This window comes from Pantherophis guttatus, chromosome 1, assembly GCF_059756535.1.
Source record: "Pantherophis guttatus breed Tessera chromosome 1, ASM5975653v1, whole genome shotgun sequence".
Taxonomy (NCBI): Eukaryota; Metazoa; Chordata; class Lepidosauria; order Squamata; family Colubridae; genus Pantherophis; species Pantherophis guttatus.
The window spans coordinates 64,644,370-64,671,895 of record NC_142063.1 but is presented as its reverse complement, the minus strand read 5'-3'; the positions used below and the strand labels follow the sequence as shown (position 1 = coordinate 64,671,895).

General features: G+C 34.1%; 1 protein-coding gene across 18 annotated transcripts in view; it reads left to right on the top strand.

Annotated features, from left to right (window-relative positions):
- Positions 1 to 27,526, top strand: part of MEIS2 (Meis homeobox 2) — a 243,304-nt gene that overhangs the window by 190,696 nt on the left and 25,082 nt on the right. The gene's annotated exons all lie outside the window — the stretch shown is intronic.

Sequence of the window (27,526 nt, the reverse complement as noted above, 5' to 3'; positions counted from 1 at the left end):
AACAAATGCTTGTTCTTTGTATTTACTGCTTCCAACTTGTCCCAGGACAACAATTGAGTCATGGAACAAAAGTTTTGCAAAATTATTAAGCATTAAATAAAGCACTACTTTCTAAACTCCAGCTGAAATATCTGATTGTCTTGGTTTATATACTTAGCCAGCCCAAGCATACAAACAGAGGAACACTTGACATCCCCTAAACTCCGCTGAAGATGTTACCTAGCCTGGTAACAAAACGTTCAGAAACCAAACCACAAGCTTGGAGAATGAACCTTCACCCTTATATATTTTTTTTTCTGTGCAAAAGTAGCATTGCTGGCTTAAACATTCACATAGACTTTATTTTTCAGGTCTTTATCTCTTTGCCATTTATCTCTTTGCAGTCAGTGACATGCTGTCTATTTGCAAAATTCTATGTTTACATTCATGCTTATGCCAGATTACAAGATGATGATATGTTACAATCACAGTTAAAATCTCATCATATATGTCTCCCTAATTGGGGTTCTCTGTACCAAGCCTTGGTTCTCTGTACCAAGCCTATTTTTATAGTTGTTCAAATTCCATTCCCAGGATGGGGACTTCTGAGAAAATTCCAAGTCCACTAATGTCTCAGAGGATGGTTACCCATGGCTCTTTCTTTCAGTTGGGATATACTTGGGGAGGAGGTGTCCCTTTGAAGCAGATAGGCCCCAAAGTAACAAACACCTAAGACATCTAAGACAGAAAGTATTTTATAGATAACAACCAGCGTTTGAGTCAGTGCAGCTCCCATAATATAGCTGTCACTTTCATAAACCAGTTAGTATCCATTAGCAATAGGGCAGAAGCATTCTGTGCCAGCTGTAGTTATTGGTTTGTCCTTAAGGGCAAGCCATCTAGAACAAATTTAGAGTATATGACTAAAAAAATTTACCATTCCTTTGTCACTTTACAAATCAATAAAAAGGCAGATATAAAATGAATCATAGAGGTTGCAACAGAGATTGGGGGAAAAATAGAAAGCCAGGAATATTAAACTTTCCTCAGTTCATGCTGTAGTTTCCTTAAAACTACATAAAGCAAGAAACTGGATCTTGGAAAAGAAGTGATTGCAAGATATGGTTTCAAATTTTGTAAATATATTTATATTTTATAAATACATTTGTCATAGAGCCTTATTCTTAATTACTACATTACTCAAACATATTTTCTTCCTTGTCTTATGTTCTGTATGCAGTGAAAGCATTTTCTCCATTTTTTTCTTCAACTGGATTTCTAATATGCATTGTTATAATGAGTGACAAAGAGGTAAAAATGCATCAGGGCAATAAGAATTTTATTAGTATTCTTTGTTATGTTTCTCGAATAGATACATCCCGGTAAAACTTACCCTAGGACTAAGAACCTTTCAGCAGCTTCAGTGTGACATAATATTTCAAACCTTGTTTCTAGTGTTATAGTGGTCCTTCCTTTCCTTATTCACTTTGGATAAGGATTGAACAAGATGTTGGGTGGACATAGTAACTAGTAGCTATTACAACTATGGAAGTAGGTGGGAGACAACTAGAACAATTGCACAAGATAGTGGCAAATGCAAGAATAAGGAAGGAAATAAAGAGTCTTTGGCAAAAGAATGTTCAAGTGATTTTGGCAGGAAAAAAAATATTGGCATGTTTCCAGACCTTTGGTACAAATTGACTGTGCTGGCACAAATCACATAGCATTCCCTTCCCAATAATGAATTTGAACAAAAATGATCAATCACATAGAGCTGTAGAACCTGTACGTGCATAGATGGTAATGAAGCAAAACAATGAAAGAACTCAATAACATTAATATGAATGTTTAAAATAATTGTGATACAATTAATTGTAAAATAAGAGTGATATAAAATAGTTAATACCAGCTATAAATGCTCAAACCTTGTTTTTTTATTTTTAAAAAGTTTTTTATTAATAATACAAAATTTAAAAAAAATATTGGCCATAGTTATGACATCACTGGTTCCAAACATTTTCCGTCACTTTACAATAATATTAGTGCTCATATAAACATATAGTTCTTAAACATGCATTTATCTATAATAGCATCTATATTTTTGTTCGAACACTATACATTTGTCTTGGCTACCCTCTTGTTATCTATCCAATTATAAAATTGTTCCCAGATTTTGTAGTACTTAGTTTCACTTTTATCCTTGAGTTCCAAAATGAGTCTGGCCATTTCTGCGCAGTTAAAGATTTTCAATAATATTTCCTCTTCAGTTGGAATATCTTTCTCTTTCCATTTTTGAGTGAAGGCTATTCGTGCCGCTGTGAGTAATAAATAATTTGTATCTTTCTTATGTTTTCTTTCTATAATTCCTAGTAAGAAAAATTCCAGTTTGACTTCTATATTTGTTGACAAAATTTCTTCCAGCCAGTTCTTTAGTAAATTCCAAAATTTTTGTGCCTTTGGGCATTCCCACCACATGTGGTAGTAATTCCCAACGATCTCTCCACACTTCCAGCGTATCTGAATGCTCAAACATTGTTGAATGCACCCATATAAATAGTTTTACAATACATTAAAGTGAAAAAAGTCTGTGGGATACACCTAAAGGAAAACAGGGGAGAGAGCTAGGTATCTCTGTCCAGAGAGAAGACTTAACGAATGTTCTATGAATTTTTAACTTCTCTTACAATGAATAGACACACAGCTTTGCCACAACTGATGTTAATGTCTAGACAGTTTCATGTAAGCTTAGAGTTCTTTCAAGTAATTTGTTGAGCCAAATTTAGCATACTTATTGAATATAATCTATTATTACAGGAACAGAGTAGCAGAAGTTTTTATAATCCAAGTTTTTAGGGTTTATAATTGAAACAGTTTAAAAAATTGTTCTGGTCAATAAAGAAAAGAAGAAATGAGAGAAGGGCAGTAATAAATAACAGAGGTGTACTCATGCAATTTTGTTTGAAATTGGAAGTGATACTTTTACACACACTAGATTTCTGTTCTAATACAACATTTTACCTTTTTCAAAAAGATAAATTATATTAATGTTGCCAAATATGAATTATTACAAAAGTGTGCTAATTAATGCATTTTTCACAATTTGGTGGATAGCAATATGTAGCTTCAAAAGAAAAAAAAACAAATGGAGTTATTAATCTACCTTTCTAGATTTATTTGCAAAATCAGCAAAGAGTGTTTTGCTGCCAAATAATCTTTTGTAACAAGTATCCCCTTGTTTTTAGTTTCTGTTAACTCACATAAGGGAAAAAGTAGATAGATATCCCAGTGAATACATGAACTATCCATGCAATTTGGAGGGTAACAATATGGAAATGTTTGCCATTGCCTTTTTCTGAGATTAAAACTGAAGTTAAAAAACTTCCTGTCATATTTCATACCACCACTACAATAAATTTCATCTTTCCAGAATTTCAACTTTACATTCATTCATTAACTACCAGCAAAAACAATGAAAGATAAAGTGGGGGGGGGAGTGGGGGGGTGACAAACTTTATGCAATTATGCAAATACTACAACTATGAATCTCACCATGCATATATCATCATTTTTGTGGTATTCTGCTTGTTATGAATGCCAGTGATTTCTCAGATTCAACAAGACAAGTCAGCACTCAAACTATATGTGTGTGTTTGAATCTCAGATCCTTTTCAGTTTGTCTTTTTGAGTCAGCGGAGTCAGCCGAGTTTAGGCTGTTATTTTCCCCATCTTGAAATCATAGCACTGAGCAGTCAGATTTATATATTGTCCCATAGTGCTTTACAGCACTCTCTGAGCGGTTACAGCATATTGCCTCCAACAATCTGGTTCCTTATTTTACCAACCTCAGAAGGATGGAAGGCTGAGTCAACCTTGAATCTTGTCAGCGTCAAACTCCAAGCTGTGGGCAGAGTTTGCCTGCAATACTGCATCCTAACTACTGTGCCACCACAGTTTCATACTTTCCTAAACATTCTGTTATTGGTTTGAGAATCAATTATTTGTCATTTTACTTTCCAATCTATTTTTTATTTTTATTCAGCCATTATACTTTCCAATCTGTTTTACAAAGGAATTTGTTGGTTGTTTACCTGCAAGTACTAACCAGACCCAACCTACTTAGTTTCCTAACCAAAAGAAAGTGGGCCATCTACTGCTGTCTACTGAGACTCCTTAAAACATGTCATAAATAAAAGTCAAGAATCAATTATTTAATTTGTAATATAATTTAGACTTTAACATGCTTAAATGTTACAATTAAACGGTGTCAATTATACTATTAAAACAGTGGTAGCAAAAAAAAGGAATGGTGGCCAATTGATTGCATATTAAAGTTATACTTTGTGGATTCAAAGGATTTAATAAATATTCAATTGAAACACTAGCCATCTAGTTCTGATTTGCAGAGCATGCTGCTGTTGTATTGTGTGTAAACCTGCATATATGGGACAGGAAATAATGGCTATCCAGCATGTAGTTAATGAGCCAATAAATATTCTAGGTTCCAATTTTTATCTTGTCAGTAATGAATCTTGTACAAATCTAATTCAGGCATATCTGTTGAGGAAATAATTTGTTCTTATCTATCCCTTCTTCCAATGAGCTCAGGGTAGTCAATGTGTGAGATAAAATTAAAAATACATTGTCAACATGGTTAAGAATGCTCTTCTCCAGTATCTTCACTTAGCTACTTAATAGCTGAACGTCTGTTGTGTCACATGTGTAAATCTAATTTTCTAAACAATATTTTATTAACTTCAAGAGATGTTTTAAAAAAACATCAAAAGGTTTAATTGCATACATATAAGTTATGCAAGTTATGATATTAGGAATCATAGTTCTGCAATCACTAAGGAGCTGTAGTTTTCCACATTAGCACATATTAATATTGAAATTTATGATTATTCAGTAATCATTTACCTTATAAAATACAAATCTTTTTATAAGGATTCAACGAGAGTCATGGAAAAATAAGAATAAAGTTATTTTTTTTAAAAAAAACATTTTTATAATCGAAACATGATGTTAAAGTAGAAAACAAGGACTAAAAATAATATATAGATCAAAATATACACAATAAATAAATATAGATGTTTACAGTATATAGATATAGATGCTATAGATAAACTGTAGGTATAAAATTAGAGTAGCAAGTTCAAAATCACATAACAAATCCCTTCTTAAAACTGGAAGGTCTTTATTACTTTTTTCAGGCTCATCAATAAAGAACTGCCATTGACCTACCTTTATAAAGAATTCGAAAGCATCCAAAATTATCTCTATTCAAGCTATTATGAGGTATTTCTGATATTCTGCTTCAAAATTATTAAAAGTTATCATCTTCAGTTCTACAAAAAATAATTTTTGATGAAAATGGTAGTGCAAAGTCACATGCTATTGGCACATATCCCTATTGATAATCAATCTGAATATTGAATCCTGAATATTTTTCAACTCTGAATTTTCTTCAAAGCTTAAATAAAGAATTTATGCTAATTGAGACTTGTGATCAATATTATATTCTCCAGGCCAAATCAATATTTTTATGGAATGATTATGTGTTGTTTATGGAATGACCAGTGTTTGTCTGATCACAATTGAAATATTCATGTATTTTCTGGGCCGAGATCAGGTTTAGTACATCCCATCCCAAGTTTACAAGCTCTATTTAGAATAAGCATTTAATGTCTGACACAGTTTGAATTCTACTCTATTTCCCAGTTTACTAAAAATGTCTTGTCTATACATTGGCTTTATTTCAATTCTTTTTTTATTAGATTTATATCCTGCCTTTCATTCAAAGTAGGATATGGTAATAGATAGACATATCAATGGATGGATATATAGATAGATTGATAGATAGATAGATTAATGGATGGATAGATGATAGGCAGATGGACAGACAGACATGTTTTCCCGAAAATAGGACCCTATCTTATATTTTTTTTGAACCCTGATTGAACTGATTGGATTTATTATCAGGGGATGTCTTATTTTGGGGAAAACAGGGTAGATATAGATAGAGGGATAGAGGGATAGATGGATGGATGGATGGATGGATGGATGGATGGATAGATAGATAGATAGATAGATAGATAGATAGATAGATAGATAGATAGATAGATAGATAGATAGATAGATGATCATAGATTTTCGCCTACTTTTCCACAGAACCACTGCCTATTAGCCTGGTTGATAACATTAGCAATATCATTTACTCACACATCGGAGTACAGGGAATGTCTTAATCACTGCTCTTCATTTCATAACAAATGTTTTTGAACAATCAATTGGCAGTTGCAAACATACTTTGAGGGTGTCATGCTTTAATACTTTGTCATTATTGGTATGATATCAAAAATGAACATTGCAACTGATTATCTATGAATAGAAAAGGAAAAGGTGAACTCTATATTTGACAGTGTTCACACATACATGTACATGCACACACATGCACACAATCACATAACCAAACAATTCTTTTATATATATATATATGCGATATTTTTGCAATCAGGGTTTTTTCCTATGTTGAAAGATGTTAAAATGGCCATGGTGGGATGAAATCTCTATTCATCACTTTCAGACCTGTCAGAAATTTTATGTTGTTTCTTCTGTGACTTATGGGAGACTGGGATAGCACTATTTCGGCCTTTTTAGGCCTCTTCAGCCAGACACACCCATATTTTGTGACTCCTCCCTGTAGAGGTCAAATATTTATTTCTTTTGATTCATAGGTATAAATGTGCGATATTTTTGCAATCAGGGTTTTTTCCTATGTTGAAAGATGTTAAATAAAATATATATATATACTTTCTGAGGTTTTCACGGGTGTTTGTATGTAGGTCTTTGGTTATTCTCCCGCGTAAAATTGGAGGTGTCTTGGCAACGTTTCGACGAAGTTTCATTCGTCATCTTCAGGCTGGTGTTCTCGGTGTGTGTTCTGTTTAGGTGGGGGCTTGGTTGTGCTCGGGTTAGTCTGAGTAGCAGGGGGATTTGAGCTGGTGAGCTGTGTTGCTGTTGTTTGGCTTCATGTTTGTGGCTGTGCCACAAGCTACTCAGATTAACCCGAGCACAACCAAGCCCCCACCTAAACAGAACACACACCCATCCAATCAGAGCCCAGCCAACCCCCCATCCAATCAGAGCACAGCCAAACCCCCAACCAATCAGAAGACACCTCCACCCAATCAGAACACAGGCAAGCCCCCACCCAATCAGTTCACACCCCCATTGGCAGTTAAAAGGAAGAAACAGCTGCGATCACACACATTGCTCCTAGAAGCACGAAGCCGAGAACACCAGCCTGAAGATGACGAATGAGACTTCGTCGAAACGTTGCCAAGACACCTCCAATTTTACGCGGGAGAAAACCCGAATAACCAAAGACCTACATATATATATTCTAAATTATTTCTATATAGTTAAGAATTATTCAGCAGAATAACTGGAATTAGAACTTAAAGAAATGAAAGAATTTGGGATAAAACTTAACTATTGAAATTCTGGGGGAAATGTTTTTTTATTGGAATGACATACTAAAGAGTTAGAACTCAAATGAATTCTATAAATGTTACTATCTAAAGCAAATTTGATAAAGGTACAAATGCTGTCAGAATATCTAATTTTGTAGATGTGGATAATATTGTGGTTGAATGGTTTTGAAGCTTACTTAACATGTAGTATCTGTAAAGATTGCCTGAAAAATGCAATAATGTATGAAAGAAGACAAGATATTTGTATTTGAAAAAGAAATTGAATGAACATATTCAAAATTTCTATAAATAGGTTTTTCTATAAAAAAAACCCTAGTACAATATTTTGTGTATATTTGGTTGAATGTTAATTGGATGTGCAAATGATAGTTGAAAGGTAGTAAACATAATTTGTTCTATTTTGTTGTGAGGAATGAATACTTTTTTAGAAAAGCTAAAATGGCTGTGTAGACAAGTAGTCTAATTGCAATAACAAATGAATTACCAAAACAGAAGGCCAAGAGTTGAACAAGTGTTCTCTGAAAATTGTATTAAGAACACTTTCTTCTGCAGTTCTAACTGGCAAGACAGATTTAGGAGATAACTGATCCCACACCTAGTGGATTTCTAATTCATGTAGGACTTTAAAATCAATAACATAAATCTACAAAACTATTGACAATCAGTGTAGATCTTTTGGAATAAGTATTATGACATCATAATCCTATGCACCTATTGCCACCCTAAGGACAATATTTTTCAACAATTGGCATTTTTATATGAATTATTGCCAGGTTGTTGAGTTAAGGCCATAGCAGGGACACTAAACATGATAGTGAACTCAGTCCTGTCCAGGGATGGAATTCCCAAATTGTGAATCTTCTTTTTCAGAGGGAATGCACTCCCACTCTATAATAAGTTGAACCTTATTCCCAGTTCTGATTTTATACTCTTTAGCAACATCTCCATCATAGCAGGATTTTATTTGTTGACATTTAGCCATAAAACACAATAATATTCAATATATTAATTCTCCATAAGGGCAATTTTCATGCAGAAAGGATTGTGCATGGACAATTGTCTCTAGAGGAAAAGAATCAATTTTCTGAAGAAAAATGCTCTAAAATTTCGGACTGTGTTTGCAAGGCCTCTTGTTGGAATGTGGTTGTATATACACTACTGTTCAACAGATATTGCCTAGTTTCTAGATGCAAATTAAACAAATGATTCAATTTCTTTGACTTCCTTTTAGCTCCATCAAGCTATCAGACATATTTTTTTTAAAGAGAAGATACCTATTCCCTAAATTAAAAATGTAGTTATCAATACAATTGGATTTAGAATAATGTCATTAATTCAGATAATTACCAATAACTTCTACTTTGTACTCTGCATTTTGGGTTTACTTCTCCAACATGAACAGCTATTGCTTGAAAGTCTTGAAAATCCCTTTATTGAAAAATGGAGGTTTTTTTTAAAAAAAACAGAATTATGATAATTAATACTTAGATTTATGGAATTTATGGGAAGGTGTTCTAAACTCTGCATAAAAATGCTGTATCCAGCCATCTCAGTATCTGCCTATTAATTTGTTTATCTTTCTATCTGCCTACCTATCAGTTGAAATTTAAAACAGGGCAATAACTTTGAGCCTACTGACACTAATGCAGCATTAGATTAAAAGAATGTTACTTTATATAGGCATAAAAGTAATTTAGAGGCACTTAGAGAAAGCTATATACTTAACATGATTCTTGGCTAGTAAAGACAGGTTGATCCCACTCATTTTGGGTTTGCTAATTTGCAGTTAATTAGGAAGATTGATTCTGTTCTGTGATGCATAGTTTCAGCTCCAAATGCATTTTTCTGGTTTCTGTGACATGAGGCTAGTTATCACCATCATGATACAAATATCACAGAAAACACAGATCCTCGTAAAACTCCAGCAGCTTCTGGCTTTGGAGAATAAATCTGGTAAACATTAATATTTATCTCTCATTCCCTACGGTGAGAAGGTATCATTTGTATTTAAAACAATTCTTCATTTACATTCCACATGAATACATTTTAACAAGAATTTTGTTTGAGAAAAGAAAAAGGAAATTCTGCCAAACTTGTTAAAAAGTTGTTGCTCTACAGTGATAATAAGCAGCAGCTCTGATCCCAAGCTCCATGTAGTGTACACACCACTTTGGTCCAAAAGCCAAAAAACCCCCTGAATATTCAAGACAATCTCTATTCATCTTGCCTCTCCTGCTCATTTTATTACATGTAAGAAATTCCTGCTATACATACAGCTGTACGAATTAAGCCAACTCTTTTCAGGCATTCACAGATACATCTGGACTCCTAGAGATCTTTTATGTTGTGTGTGTAATACAAAAGCAATGTTATTTATTTGAAATGTCCTCTTTAAAATAGCACAACAGAATTACAGTATGCTGGAGATAGAATCTATAAAGTCTCCATTTGTTGCAACTTGGTTAGAGAAAATTACTTGCAGCAAATGCGAGAAGTCAGCATCAAATGATATTGTGAGTAAATGTAACGGATACAGTATCAGGTTAATCTTCCTATTACCTGTGGTATACATACATCACACACACACACAATGTACTACTTTTCTCTCCATTCACAGTCCAAATGGGTTGTAAATAAAAAACACTCTTTATTATGGAAGGCCTCCAAAGCGGGTGTATAGAGGTAAGTATGTATGATAAAGAAATAGTTCATTAATTACAAGTGCTTTCATTTTGAACATATTTTATTAAAATTAAAATAAACTCTGCATTTTATAACTAATTTTATGTAGAATTTTGTTTTTATTTGTCCTTATGTAGGATTCCTCTTTGTTTGGTAATACTTGCAACTAGTTCTTGTTGAAACCACAGCTCCTTTATTGTTATAACTTCAAACTGGGATGATCCATGATTTTGGTTACTGCCCAGAAGTATAAACTGACTTACAAATATGCTTCAAAATCCCCACTAGCCAATTAATTTCCATTAAGATTTCATATTTATTTTTTTAAAAAACCTTCTGACCTCAGTATGCTTTTATATTTTATTATTCACAATCATATTATGGTGCTACTTAATTTGGAAATCTCTGTGGGACTTCTATCAGCCTGCTGAATTCAAATCTTATGCTTCAAGGAATCCCTAGGTCAAACTTACTTCAGAATGAATGTGACCTGGGGAAGCCCTGAAGCGTAAGAGATATGAAGGGAGGATAAGTTTAAGCTTGGGAGGAAGAAAAAAAAAATTCATGTTCAGACGAGGTGTTACTGTTCCCAGACTAGTTTTTCCACCTTACAGCTATCAATTACCCAAACGATACTTTTCCAGATATTTAGCCTTTCACCGTATCTGTCTGTGTCTAAGGAAAATTACTACCTCAATCTGAAATGCTTTTAAGTTGCAACTGTAAATATTAATCATGAACAGCAATAAAAAAATATTAAAAGGGAGAGTGGATAGCAAAGTTGTGAGGCGAGTAGTAGGTGAAACATAATATTGTTAGCCAGTGCTTAAAATGGAAGTATATACATCTATAATAATTGATATTTGCTGTGTTTTTTATTTATTTACCATTCTATGAATGCTAAAACATCTGGCTGTAATAATTGAGAATACCTATTGTTAAAGAGCAAATTCATCACTGCTGGATTACAACTAATCATCATCAGGTCTGAGCATAATTAATTGAATAAAGATACTGTAGACATAGTTTTATTGGATGAGATTTGTGACTTTCAGATATGTTAATGTTGTTTTGACATATATTGAGAAATCAAGGCAGTATAAGAAACCTGAGCTATTTTATGCATGCAAACTATTTATATTTGTGTAGTACAAGCACATGTAAATCTTTAAAATGACAGTTAAAACTACTGGGTAATACATAGTCAATTCTTGGAAAGAAAAAAGCTTTATGTCTATAATATGATTGATCCCCTTCTACTGGTTATATAATATTCTATGTAAAAATACCGGTACATCTGTCTTAATGTTGCATTGCTGAGATTTTGAATCTAGAAACAACCTTGCAGTAGGAGCAGACTGACATTTTGAGAATAAAAAGGGGGGAAATAAATGAAATGAAACATACTTTCATTTCATTTGAAAGTAAAGAACATAAGCAAATATATCTTTTTATTTGAAGATAAAAAGGAGCAGAAACTAGATAGAGGGAAAAAAAACCTGTGGCAAAAAAAAACACAAAAAAAACAGATGATGCAGTTTTTACGAATAAGCAGCTTAATGTATCTTGGCACCCACAGTAAGCCTTGTAGGAGCTCAAAATGCCTTAGGCAATCTGTGAGCAGAATAGCAATTTTATTACTTTGTCATTAAACCAATTTCACAGCAGTATTGTTTGTTAATGAGCAGCGGCAAACGAGCGAAGATGTCACACACTGGAATAGCAGTGAGATTTGTGACCCAAGCTCAGAGCACTAGGATGGAAAGACCATGGCTATAAAAAAGGAAATACTTTGGGATGAAATGCAAAGTCTATACAGCAGAACTGGTGTTTATGAGCTACCATTTTGCTAAGAGCTGTGAGAGAAATAAAGGCCTGGAAATATGCAGTTAAAACAGGGCCTATAAAATTAAAACCAAATTAAAGCATAGCAGAGGATTACTGCAGAGGTTGTACTCTACAACATACATCTTAAATGATGAAGTAAAATTTAAATCAGTTTTGTTTCTGTTTCACTGGTATTTTTGAAATTAAATAATACAATAGCAAATTCCCAAACAAAAGCAGCTGATTGTCATAATTCTGTGAGTTCTTATTCATTAAATGTGGATCTCTTTCAAACATTCTGCTTCTCAGAATGTTTATAATTAGAAATGCACCTTTGGTCTACAGGCAGAATTTATATTTAAACATATGCTTGCATGTGTATACTGGGCACATGGCAGCAGCCAGGCCTTCTTCTAAACAGTGAATGAAAATCACACAGCACAGATAGATTGTGTGAAACCGAGTGCTGCATCATTTGATGGGTTGTGGGTTTGTTTATTGTTTTGAGCCAGCATGTTGGTCTTACAAAGAGACTGGGAGACAGCCTTGAGGGATACAAGAAACAGTGCCAAGGAGGCATATTACTAAAACCCTGCAAGGCATCCCGAGGTGAGTTTGCTGCCTGAGCTATCTTTCCATGTTTATAAATAGGGAAAACTAGTGCAAGCAGTGAAATAAATGGATCATCATATCTGACTTGGTAAGGAAGAAGGTGTAAGAGGCTGGAAAAGGGATTAGCCCACCATTTTGCTTACTTGCTATATTGAGAAGGAAATGTTTTTGCCGTTTTGAGCTTGCTTCCAAACAACCTCATTTTCTTCCTTTAATAAAACACCACCCAATAGGTTGCAATTACATTTATCTTAATTATTATCTTGTGAAAATATAGCTATGTATCAAATACTGTACTTCACTTTCTATGGCCATTTTTGTTCCCCTACATTCCCAACCTCTAAGTATATCCCAACTAGTAATATATTGTATAGCAGATTTGCTATAGGATATGATTTGAGTACAAATCATTTGCAATGAATGCATAAGGCATGTTGGGAAGAGATTGGGAGATAGAAGAGTTAGAAGAGACAAAGAATGTTGACAAACCAAACAATGCAAGAACATTGATATTTCCTATCAGCAATTAACATTCTGGGACACATGGTTTTATACTTCAATAAGTCACACATGTTTTCAGCTATTTAAACTTAACTCAGCAAAGAGGATATGGCAGGAAGTGCTTACTGCTGAGTAGTAGGCAGAGCTCACAGCGCTGGGAGCTTGTTTTAAGACTGTTTTCTGCCTGACAGGCCAAGACCCCTAGACAAATCATTGGCTGGGTCTATGATAGTTGGCAGTCATTCAGAGCTGGTCCTTTGCCAGCAGTATTACTAGATAGTCAGACAGATCAATTCACTTTTACACTCCTGCCATTATTTATAGCACACTGTATATCTGCTCTTGCTTATGAACTAATGATTAGCAAATACAGTGCTCATAAAATGTAAGGATTTTATTTGGGAAAGGACTTTCTGCTGCTGATATTGCAGATAGTTTTACAGGTTAAAGAGCCACAAGAATGACTTGGGCATGACTTGTAAAGCATTTTTTCCTTTGAAAAGGATGTACGTGTCCCTATTTTCCTGTAATCAAGTAAGGTACAAAGAAAATTGAATGATATGATTGAAAAGTATGAATTTCTGCATCTGCTTTTTCACATTTTAAGCATTTCAATAAAAAACAGAAAAAATGTTTATGAAACATTATCTTTTATTTAGTTTCTGCAATACTAATCACCATATTGACTAAAATTACAAGGCTTCTGGATCTGGGATTTAAAAACACCCATCTTTGTATTACAGAATAAAAGAATAGTCTATTTAACATGAACTGGGCAGCAATATATAAATCTATTAAAGAAAAACATTAAAAGCAACCGATCTGTTATAGAACGTTAAAAATGAATAGGAAAAACAGGTGTTACATATTACTAACCATATTTAATTAGGGTGGCATTGTGCATAATATTTTGTACCTTCGTGCATAAAATTACACTAAAATTTGAGGAAGTTTATAACTTTTATCAGACTTCAATAATTGAACAAATAACAGTCAAGACCATTTAGCTGTTTAATCTTCTCATACTCAATATATCCCAGTATATCATCTGTCTTCCCTGTGCACTTACCAAATGTGGGCTTCAAATGGCCAAAGATAATCAGTTTCTAATCTTACAAGCATCTGTCAAAGCAGAAAGCGTAACAATTCTTCTCTGATCTTGCACTGGTCTTCAGATGGAATAGGATGCAGTGAGAAATTTTCTTGTTTCCAAGTGCCTGTGGAGGTAAGCACAGCTGCAGGGAGTAACCATCACCCTTTGAGCCTAAACATGAGAATTTACAGATGTTTTTCTCATGTTTAAAGTACTAATCTCATGCTGCTTCAGAATCCCTCCATTATGAAATGTAAATTAGATCATGATCTGTCCCTTGTCTACACTGAGGGAGGGGCAAGTTGATGATAACTACAGACTTTGCTTAACTACCATGAATTACGACTTGACATGCATTCTTGTTATGCCTTTTAAATGCAGCTTACAAAACCAGAAGAAGCAGGCAATGTTGACCCATTGAAACAAGGATATCTTTCAAGAGTCTGTGGATCTCAGAAAAAAAATCAATAGATGTTAATGAATTTAAGTAGTTGTACATGTGCTTATATCCTTTTCAGATTTCAGGACAGTGTACAATAAATAATCATAACAAAAATACAGTAAGAAAATCCATTAAAATTAGCTTTTAAAAAGTTTAAATGTCCAAGTACAATACAATATATAGGTAAAAGGTAAAGGTTTCCCTGTCCAGTTGTGTCTGACTCTAGGGCACTCATCTCTGTTTCTTGGCTGAAGGAGCCAGCGTGGTTTGAAGACATTTTCCAGTATGGCTATACACCATAGATGCACAGAATGCTGTTATCTTCCCACCGAAATGGTATCTATTAATATATATGTACCGTATTTTTGGGAGAATAAGACACACTGGAGTATAAGACGCACCTTAATTTTTGGGGAGGAAAATAAGAAAAAAGCTGATTGGCAGATGGATCGGCCTCCCAAAATACCCCCAATCAGCTGTTCCCAGAGGTGAATTTTAGCAACAGGTTGTGTTCCTTGGTTGTGAACTCTGTGCCTTGCTTTTTTTTTTTTTTTGCTCTTTTTCCTGCCTCTGAAAGCCTCCGAAACAGAGCTTCAGAAAAAAGCCTCTGAAGCTCTGCTTCTGAGGCTTTTTTTCTGAAGCTCTATTTGGAGACTTTTTTTCTGAAGCTTCATTTCTGATGCTTTTTTCAGCCTCTGAAACCTCTGTTTGAGAAGCTGGGTGATACTACATTCAGAGTATAAGATGCACCCAGATTTTACCCTCTTTTTTTGGGGAAAAAGGTATGTCTTACACTCTGAAAAATACTGTATATATACAATATATATATATTACTAAGATTTATACATATATATATATTGTATGATGTCACATACAAATGTATTTTTGCACTTTTAAAAAGGTTATTTGGGATCAGACAACCTTATTAAGGATGCTATTCTGTTGCTAGGTCTAATGGGGTACCTGAACATATCTCAAACTTACTCACTTTGTACTCTTATGTGGTGTGCAGTAAGCAGAACTCTGAAAAGAAACAACACAAAGAACATAACATAAACTAGTCTTTAAATTAATAAACAGAAATCAACCAACTACAGGCTGAAGCCCTTTTAAAATAAAATGGTTTTTAGGGTCTCACTATACAAAAAGAGAGTTGGTGCCAGCAATTCTTCTTGGGACAGTGAATGTATGGGCTATTACAGAAAATTTCTTGTCTTGTCCTAGCCTATGAATTGCAGGAGAAGTTGGGCCAAGATTTTCAGCAGCCTTTTCTTGATGGCCATGCTTGATGAGCAGAATCTATTTGATAAGTTGGCTATTGATATCCCAACAACTATATAAAGCATTATAGTTAATAAACAGCATTTTGCATGAAAACCTGTTATCAAAAAGTATAACAATAAGTCTTATTTTGCAACAGCTTAACAACCATATTCTGAACCAGTTTTAGCTTCTGAGTTATCTTTAAAGGCAGCCCCACATAGAGTAGTCCAGTCATATGATATTCAGAATATGAACTACTAATGGTAGAACATCCTATTGAGATAGGGCTGTAACTATTACCCTACCTAGAGTCAGATGAAAAATCCTAAAACCATAGCTTTCACCTGCCATTCTGACAGGAACATACAGGAGTATTACTGTATGTATGTTCACTACCTTCAGTTATTTAAAAAGTAATAAAGGTTAGAATAAAATAATCTAATAAACAATGAGTCCAAGAAATCCTAAAATCATGGAACCCTTCCTGTGGCCAAGAAAGAAAAAAAAACAGTGATGTACAACATGCAGAATAAGAATTGTAACAGTCACTATGTAAGAAAGACAGAGGTGACTAGCAGAGTGCATCCATGTAAACTAGCAGTCAGGAGACACAATGAAAGCTCCTTAATCTCACAACACATGAAGATGCAACCATAATTTCAACTAAGTATCTATGAGCATCCTAAATCAAGCTAAGTCCAAAATTATTAGGGAATTCCTGGAACCTTGACATTGAAACAAATCAGCTATCAGTAGACTTATACAAATAAAGCATATTTATACACCATTCAAAGGAGAGAATAAAAAAGACCAGATACAGTATATCCTCTCCAGCAACCAATGAAATAAATTGGAATTAACATCAGACAATCAAATAGAAAACAGTATCCTAATCAAGGAACTACTAAGAAGAAAATCCAACCCCACCAACACTGGAAGTGCAAGCTACTGTATGTTATCTATTTGGATAATAAAATGTCTTCAAGGCAAACAACCAAACTCAGAAAGCATGAAGTACTCCACAATATATCATTAATGTTAATTTGTGCCATCAGTAATACTTCTTTTTTTGTTGAACCCGTTTTTAAGAACATTTTTGTAGTTTTAAAAATTAATAAAAATTTAAATAATGCTTGGTTTTAAGCTTTAAAACTTTTATATTTATATTTCAGTATTTCAAAACATAAAATTCTTCTTTAATAATCCAAAGATTTCAACACTTTAATATATTTTCAGCATGTTAGTTGGGAAAGAGGCATAGCAATATTTTACTTTTTGCTGCTCTTTGCAAAAAGTGCTGGTTTTCCACTGAAGCAGAAAAAGATTGTGTTAGCTGCTGTAAATGCAAATTCTGGACCAAGCAAAACTGGAATTTCAGCAGGCTGTGCAAACAGTGAAAAGGCCAGCATTGTTCAGCTTATTTTGTTGATAAAGATGTTAGCACAAAAGGGGCTGGAAGTATCTGTATAAATTTCTGGAAAACCTTCTATTTTAGAAGCTGTTAGCCTAAAATACTGTGCCGCTTAAAGTTCAGCCAAGCTAAACACTGTGGTAACAAACATTCTGTTTACATATTAACCAGGAGTAAACTACCATTAAAAAGATGAGCAAGAAAGAAATCTGTCATTCTTTTCAATCTTGGACTTTATCTTACTTTAACCTGATGCTGCATATATTTTCCGTTTTTAAAATATAATATTGTTTTAACATTTTTATAATATAAAATACTTATGCTGCTGATTAGTGGTTACACCTAGCGGCAATCCCATCCTGTAAGGCTTGCCTGTTAAGTTAAAAAAAAAACATTCAAAGAAGAAAGTAATGGCAAATCATTTCTCTATTGTTGCCAAGAAAACTAAAGGGACATCGCCAGTCATTCCCAGACTCAAGCATGACTCCACTTTAAAACTTTTTTTACAATGTAAAATATTTAAATACCAAATAAATGCATGAACTAACGGGTCTTAAATTCTGTCCAGCAATCGTCCCTACACTTCGAGTTACAACGTTACATCTTTAACACCCAAATAAACAATAGCCATGCAATTCTCATTACATTTTGGGAGAGTTCTTGTAAAAAGATTATGATTAGATTATGATTAAAAAGGAAAAAAAAACTTGTGTGGATTGACAGAACAGTTTAACCCACTGTTAATATTTATGAATTTGAGATTAATGTAATTCATGAACATGCCAAAATAAAGAAGAAATAGAGATAAAGAAAAGTGTAAGGAAAGTAAGGAAGTAAAAAAGGAGAGGGATTATAATATGGAAAACAATTAGAACTGTATTATTCACAATATAGTAATGAAAATTTATTAGAGGCAAAATAATCTAAACTGTAAAATGTAGTATGAAGTCACAAAAATAATTATATTTGTAGGAAGCTAGTACAAAATAGTTAAAATGAACAGGAATTTCATATGCCTGATAATATATAGAATTTTAGCTTTCAGTTTAAACCAATTTTAAGATCTTCCTAAATTCTTCATCCTCATAAGGCCTCTGCCACTGAGAATTTGTAGATAACTTGGAATGCACCACATGCAAATTGCTTCACCAGCTCTTTTAATGGGTTTGCAAAAGCTGCTTGGAGAACAAGCTGTTGGGTAACTAAGTCCCTAGAGACTGTATAAATCTGGCCTTCAGTAGCTAGCCCCAAGGCAGATAGGAAGTCTCTGCCAAAATCTAAGCCAGTCTCCTGATTTTTTTCCCCTATCTAATGTATTAAACACTATACAGTACTTCCATTCTTATGGTTACCTTTTCTGAAGTCAGTGCAGCAAGTAGTAATGTTTAGTGGCATCCATAAACAAAAATAATAATACTTTGCATTTGCCAAATGTTGTTAAAACATCACCTAATTAAACATTGTAACCAAAGTGTGGATGTTCTTAACTGTAAAAACTGTGTGTTGGAAGCATATGCTGTTACACACTTTTCATATACAGTACCGATAAAAATGCATAGAATATATCATAAAACTACGTAAAAGGCATTATGCTTCAGTTTATTTTTTTTATAAATAAAAAATTGTCTTGTTTCACTTTCCGATTTTCCTGAAAAGTCATGCAGAGTATAATAATTAGACTGAATTATTGAAAACTGGCATTTAATGTTGTCATCCAAGTTTGGATAGTATCTATCATGCCAGCTTAATTTCTTTCTGTGAATGTAATATGTCCAAATGAAGTAATTCATTTGGAATTTGTTTCATCATAATTGATCACAGTTGCACTTGGACTACAGGTAGTCTTCAACTTATGACCATTCATTCAGTGACCATTTGAAGTTATCATACATTGACAGTCCCCAAGATATGGATGTTGCAGTGCCCCCATGCTCTTGTGATCAAAATTTGGATACTTGGCAGTCTGCCTACACTTTGGACTGCAGGCACCTTTCAACTCCCTCCACTCAATTATGAGTCTCCCATTTATTGTTTTTTTTGGCCCTGCACTCTTCAACCCCTGATCTCCAAGCAGACCCTTGCATTCCTCTACTGATCAAGCATGTTCAGTCTGCCACCTTTGCAAGGCAGCTGCTGGCTGCATGAAACTTTCTTCTCAAAGTCTCACACTGTGGTTTCCTCACAAAGTCTGAGGAAGATGGCTTCATGTGATCAGCAGCTACTTAGTAAAGAGCCAGGGCAGGCAGACCTTGTTATCAGTGGGAGCAGGAGGAGGAAGAAGACAATGAAGTTCAATTGGATTGGCAGAGTGCAGAGAGGCAGGGGCCTCAAAATACAGAATGGTAAGGATGACTGATTCTGAGACTGTTATGGATATACGCCATGCTGCTGAGTTGGGCTGGGATGGTCTTACAAATTTCTTTATGATTTATTTATAAATTAAATTTATAGGCTACTCAACTCATAGCAGTTCTTCAGACGTTTAGAGCATAGATTGCAGAACATGAGTTGTGTTCCCATTGAAGTCATACAGTTATCATTTTTTGAACTTGTTCTAATGCTCAGTACTTGATGTGTACAGAGATGGATGTTCTTGACTGTAAACATAATTCCCGTGTAGATTTAACATATGGAAGATTCTTTTTTTTTAAATTTTTAAACTTTTTTTAATTTAAGAAACCACATAATACATTTATAAATGCAAGTAAAACAATTTATAACAAGCATCATCTTAATGACATCTACCTATAATATCTGAATTGTTACAATTTCAATATCCTATATTCTTCAGTATACATTATTTCTCTCACCTTATATAATGATATTATTTTATTGATATCTGGTGTCTCTTTCTTAAATTACATTTGATGTAAAAATTTATTTTACTCTATTGATATCTTTTCTTTTATTTAATTTTTCTTTCTTTCTTCTTCTCTTTTTTTTTCACTTCCCTCTAACCATTTATACCACTTTTGCCAGAGCAGATAATACTCAGATTCTTCCTTTCCTTGGATCTCCTTGGTGAGTCTATCCATCTCAGCACATTCCATAATTTTGGATATTAATTTCTCTTGAGTCGGGACCTCTGCTTGTTTCCAATTTTGTGCGTATATGATTCTTGCTGCAGTCAAAATGTGTGTTATTAAATATATTATTTCTTTTTCATATTTGCTTGTAGGTATTCCTAATAAGTAAGTTTCTGGTTTTAATGGTACCTTTTGAGTTATTATTTGTTCCAGTTGCATTTTTATATTGTTCCAAAAAAATTTTTAGCTTTGGGACATGACCACCATATATGATAGTATGTCCCTTTATTCGCTTTACATTTCCAACAGAGTGGAGTTGTACTGGGAAACATTTTAGAAATTCGCGCCAGTGAATAGATGCCACCTATAGAACAATTTATAAGCATTTTCTTTGTATGGTACAGATAATGTTAATTTATTAATACTTTTCCACAATTTTTCCCACTTATTTAATTCTATTGCATACCCAAAATTCATCGCCCATGTGATCATATTCTCTTTAACTACTTCCTCTGCTAGTTTATATTCCAATAGAAAATTATAAATTTTGGTTATTAATTTGTCATTGGGGCCTAATAAAATTTTATCCAACTGATTTGGTTCCATTTGAATTCCATTTTTTTCCATATCAGATTTATATCTGGATTTTAATTGCAAATATGACCACCACTCTATTTCCACATTTTGCATTCTCAATTCTTCTCTTGTTTTTAGTTTTCCTTCTTCATTTAAGATGTCCTGATATGTTTTTAATTTATTTGTATCTATTGTATTTGGATAAATATGTTCTTCCATTATGGAAGTCCACCTAGGAATTTTGATGTGCTTGCGTCACAGCTTACTGACCACTCAAACATCATCCCTAAGCCCCTCTGCACTCATCCTGTCTTTCCCCAATCACTCACATACCCTTCCTGAAACTTGCTGCCCTCACGCCACACCTTCCACTCATGCATCCTCACACAACCTCTCACACTTGGCAGAAGCCAGTTACCTGCCTGCTAGCCTGCTTGCAAATTATTTGAGACTTCTAACTTTTAACTTCCCCTAAATTCCGCTGAAGATGTTACTTAGCTTAGTAACAAAACATTCAGAAACCAACCCACAAGCTCAGAGAACAAACCTTCACCTTCACTTCTAACTTCTTTCCAGCTTCCCCACTAACTGTTTGTTGGAAGAGAACAGAAAGTTACAAGTAGGTGTTTGTTTAACAATTCACAGTTTCTACTTAGTGACAACAACAGGGACCTCAGGGATTTCCATTACTAAGTGATGCAGCAATGTGACATCACGCTTTATGCCACATCTTTTAGTGATTGAGATTCCTATCCCAATTGCCGTTGTAACTTGGGAATTACCTGTATAAAAATTTGTAGCACAGTTCTCTATATACTTATTCAGGAGCAGGCTGATCCCCAAGAAAATACATCATAGGATTTCACTTTTTCATTAATAGAAAGTAGGTTAATTAGAAATGCAGGACAACTCACCTATTTTACCATGGTATATAAACAGACTAAATATTTGCTTCCCAGTCATAATGTTCTCCAGAGGATCTCACTATATTTTGTAGATTTAATGTTCTTTTCTTCCATCTTACAAGAAGATCTGTTATTATAGTCTATATATCTTCCTATAATTATTTCTTAATTAAAATGTAATGGGGTCAGAATGAAGAACAAAGCCTCTATAGTACTGCTGTTTCATACTTAAGCATTTACTATTTTTAAATTGTGTAATTTTGTATGCTCCTGTCTCAGTGTGTAATAGTCATTTTCTATAGCAAAATTTTAAGAAAGGGTGAGACAGTGAAGTACCTAACATGGCCACTAACAATTCTAATATTTATCTTTGATCCTTCTTGACATTATTGGCAATCATAAAATAAGCACTTACATATAATCTTTAAGGGACAATCCTAAAAAATCCAGGACTTATTTTTATTTTTGTTTCCTTCAATATAAGAATCTACGACTATCACATATATTAGATGTATTTACAACATTGCCCTGTTTGTTTTCTGATAACAGATCTGGGAATTTATATATTCACTTTTATTTTAACAGTTTATATCTAATAGCCTAGTGCAAAGTACATCCTCTAAAACTTAGATTCTGTTCCTTCATTAGTTTAAAATATTGTCATGAAATAAGAGAATATTCAAATGCACATTTAAAGTATGTACAAACACTTTAAATAAACTAGAAAATTTAGTACTCTTCCCTATAAAACAAGGAAATTCTTTTCTATGAAATATCCATGCCACATTTTTCTTCTGTCACTTGCAAATGTTGTCAACTGAACTATTAATTAGCTAAGATGACAGCCCCAAGAAAACACAAAATATAAGATATGTGAATCAGTGGTGGGTTGCTCCTGATTCACACCAGTTCGTAAGAACCAGTAGAAATTTTTTTAGTAGTTTGGACAACTGGTAATAACATTGGCTGGCCACACCCCTGAACCAGTCCCCGGCCCGGTCGTTGCTCGCTTACCCCACCCACCTCATCAGAGGCTCTTTTTTTTAACTTTTAAAAGCATTTTTTCTGCAACCTCTTCGGCTGAAAAAATGCTTTTAAAAGTTAAAAAAAAAGCCTCTGATGATCACGCGGCTCAGCTGGGATCTCAGAGGCTTTTAAAAGCATTTTTTCTACAACCTCTTTGGCCGAAGAGGTTGTAGGAAAAGAAATGCCTTTAAAAGCCTCTGGCGATCCCTGCTGACTTGCCTGATCGCCAGAGGCTTTTAAAGGCATTTTTTTTTCTACAACCTCTTTGGCCGAAGGGGTTGTAGAAAAAAAATGCTTTTAGAAGCTTCTGACGATCAGGCAAGTCAGCCTCTGGCGATCCCAGGTGATTTGCCTGATCATCAGAAGCTTCTAAAAGCATTTTTTTCTGCAACCTCTTAAGGTTGTAGAAAAAATGCTTTTAAAAGTAAAAAAAAAAAAGTTGGCCACACCCACCCAGTCACATTATCCCCACAAGCCATGCCCACAAAATAAACCATGCCCACAGAATCGGTAGTAAACATTTTTAGAACCCACCCCTGTTATGAATGAACTAAAGAATAAGTTTGGTGTAGTGCTTAAATCATCAGGCTAGAAACTGGGAGACAGTGATCTCTAGTCCTGCCTTAGTTTCAAAGTCAATTGGGCAACCTTGGTACAATTACGTTCTCAGTCCTAGAAAGGAGGCAATGGCAAATACTTTTGAACTACTTTGCCAAGAAAATGGACTTGTCCAAGCAGCCTCTGAGAATTGGGCACAATTGAACAGAAGGGACAAAAAAAAAGGAGAACTTATATGGATTTCTTAAATTTGTAATAAAAAGTTTACTGCTTTCCGTCAAGATTACCTCTGAAAGGAAAGCAGAGGTTAAGAAAGTTACAACCTTAACCCATAATCAAATATAGCCCTATATTTTATTAGCATATTATTTTATGAAAGTGGTTTTATGACAAAATACTTATATTCTACAAATAAAATCACATGATAAATAGGTTAACTGTATTTTAATTAAACATTGTATATGATAGCTTGATCCTAATTTCCTGGTAGTGTTATTGGCCAAGAAAAAAAATTAGAATGAAGCAGTGATCTTTCTTGGACATTTTTGCAATGAAAAATCTTTTCCTAAGAAAGAAAAATGTGCAGGTAGAATGCACAACTTAAAGCTGAAGAAGAGAGGGGGGAAGCAATCCCAAACACTGAGTAAACCCAGCTCTATACCCTAAGGGGTGTAATATGACATAACAGCACCAGTATTGACTTTTCATTTGCAGCCTCTTGACAGCTAAAGCTTTTGAGAGGAAGGGATTTCAAAGACAATAAGCAAACTTGGACAAGAAAAATAAAGTTTGCATTCCTTTTTATTTAGATCTGACACATAAAATGCAAGACAGATAATAACCATTGCTGTTTAAATCTATAAGCAGGGTGACACAACCCCAGATAGCTTGGATGCTCTGATTTTGAGTCTCATTTCAGTAGGAAACAAATTCTGATGTGTTTGTTTGATTTATTTTCTAAATACCAGTGCAGTGTAATGTTTCGTATGTACTATTATCCATTCTTTTCTTCATTGTGTAGTTTGCTAAGTTTCAAAGTATTTTAAGTTTCATTATACTGAATTATTTGAGGTATAAATTATATACAAGAAAATCCTTTACAGGGGATTTTCTTCTATATAATTTCCTATTTTTGTTCAATGGTATTGTTTACAAGTATCATCATTATGTGTGATAATCATGCAACAAAGGAAAGCATATATCTATAAATAATTATAAGAAAAATTGGCATCTTATTACTTTAATTTAATTACTTTAATTACTTTAAGTTTAATATTAATAGAAAACAGCCCCCTAAAATGCCCTGCAATCTGCACAAATTCTCCTACAGGTACAGTCCAGTGGTGGGTTGCTACCGGTTGACCCCGGATTGGGCAAACCGGTAGTGGCGGGAGGCTCCGCCCACAGGCCTGGACATCTCTGCGCATGCACAGAAGCGTTGTGAGCATGCACACGTCCACGAGTGAACCGGTAGCGACGGGATTTGAAACCAACAACTGGTTTCCCTATTAAATATGTATTGTGTAGTTTTACACTGTATGTATTATGTTGACCAGATTGAACATGTTTGAGTTGAATATTGCTTTCTTCTTAATAAGAGGCAATTGTAATAAAATTACCTAATGAAATGCCCTTTTTTCTATAGGCTATCTAGTTAGTTAATATGTTAATAAATTGTAACTGAACAAAAAAGTAATGAGTGGGTCAGACTCAAAACGAATCATATACCGCTCACTCCTGCTTAGAGAAAAAGAAAAGCTTCTGACAGAGCTTCTCCTCCTTTCACCCCATCATTTCAAGAATTGCTTTGCCAATTCTTCACAGCAAATAGTAATTTTAGGTGGACCAACACAGAGCTCAGGTTGTGAGCACTCTATAGTAATAATAGAGTAGCTGCCCTCCCTGGAGTCAATAAATCCAACAATAGAGTCATTTTTTCCCTCCTGTGAGTGAATCACTGCTGTTAGTTGGAATGACAGTATTGCTTATAGAAACCAAACCCTTCACCCATGCTGACCTCTTCTAGAGAATTTGGGGGCCAAGTAATGTTTAAAACTGTTATAAGTAAACACCGGTTTTGTCTGAATGAAGAACAGAAAATTGTTGAAATACAGAGGTGTGTATATATTAAATATTTTTCTAACTTTCTAACACATTGTAGATTATTTTTAAAAATCCTATCATGTTTTCCCATCTATGTGGACATGCATTAATTCTCTTTCTCTACCCTATTCCTTCTACATGTTTAAGGTAAATTATTTAAAACAGCCTCCCCCAACTTAATGCCTCCAAGCAGAGTCAAACTTCAAGTTTCAAAGTGCTCAGCCGGTATTATTGACGGCTCTACTGCTTGGGAATTAGTGGAGTTGAAGTTTGACACACCAGGGAGCATCAGATTAGGAAAAGCTAATCAAAAACCTTTCCAAACAATTTACCCATACACATTTCTTATCAGATTTTAACATTCAACCACTATATTTTCTTCTACAGATCCAAATGCATTGCAGACAGTTCATCACTGTTATGCATGGAGATGTCTCTATCAGTTTTAACAATGTTATTCATTCATTGATGAGCTGACAGGAAATGTGTTCAAACTTTCACTCTTCCAATACTATATGAAAATTCCTCTATCAGAGGGCTGATCAAACAAATGGCATTAAACAAGCAAAACATTAGGCTTCATAGATTTGTGCTACAAATTACCATTTTGCATGTATAGTGGCATTCCAAAAAAGATTAATCTATCCTTGAAAAGATATTTCCAGGTATAGATGATGAATTGGGGAACTGAGCAGAATGGCACTGCTATACTGCTACTGGAAGAAAAATAACTGCACTGATAATAAATTTAAGTAAATAAATACCAACAGCAACAACAAGAAAATGACAGAATAGATTTGAGAAAGGAAAGAGAGAAGACCACACATGCATAAAAATGGAAGCTTCTAATTGCACATACTCTTTGTACATACAGAGGGCACAGTACTATAGTTCTTGGTCTTAAAAATGTTGCACAGTAAAGAAACATTTAGTCTTTAAAAGTTATAGGTAAAGCTTTACAAATAAAATAATTCAGGGCTTTCAGTGGATATGTGGATCGATTTATATAATTTATAGGAAATGAGGTATCCAAGAAGGACCAGTCTAGGATACTAGCAGATTTATTTATTTCATTTGTTTTATGCTACTTCCTTTGCTGAAGCATATATTCACGTTCAATATACAAACTACAGTTGTAGTGGATGTGCACTTATGGAATAGGATGGAAAATTCAGGATTTGAATTGCCATCTTGAGAAATATCAAGGACTTGCAACTAAGTTAGTGTTTATGTTATGAAAAAAGTCACTTTGTAAAAAGTGATCATATAACAATTGTAATAACAATATATTGCAGGTGGTGACCCTTTGAGAGCTGTATGCCACGAAATTTTGTTTTAATGTATGCCGATTAGTGTACATTCAAAGTGACAATAAAGTTATTCTAAGTCTATTCTAAGTCTAATAGTCATACAGGCATGTTTAATTTAGTGGAAAAGATAATTTTTGGAGTCACTGTGGTAAGGTTATTATTTTATTATTTTATTTTATTATTATTTTAAAACAATCAGTGAGCCTCTCCATATCCTTTTGCTTTTATACTTCTGATGATTAAGAATATTGTTTCTTAGTTTATGTGTCTGTATAAATTTCATATAGATTTTAATACGACAATAATTTATTATTACGTTAAGTAATGCAAGACCATTTTGTTAAAGATAACCCAAATTTTAAATATTCAACAAACATACATGGTCTTGTCAACTTTATTTCAGAAAGTGCCTACCATTTCAGAGGTTTGGGAATCAATTATATGAAGTTGCTATGTGGAACTTCTGCTGCTAATATTATGTAGTTCGTTCTAGCAAGGATTTCCAGTAAATGGTTGCGCTCATGAAAATTTTATCCTGGAGGAACCCCTTGAAAATATGTTCAGGTTTCAGGGAATCCTTACATAAAAATTATTATATCTACACCAGGGTGGGTTCTACTTACTTTTACTACCAGTTCGCATTGCGCCCGTGTGCTCTTATGCGCATGCGCAGAAGCTTCTGCACATGCGCAGATCACTTATGATGATGTCCGGGTCAG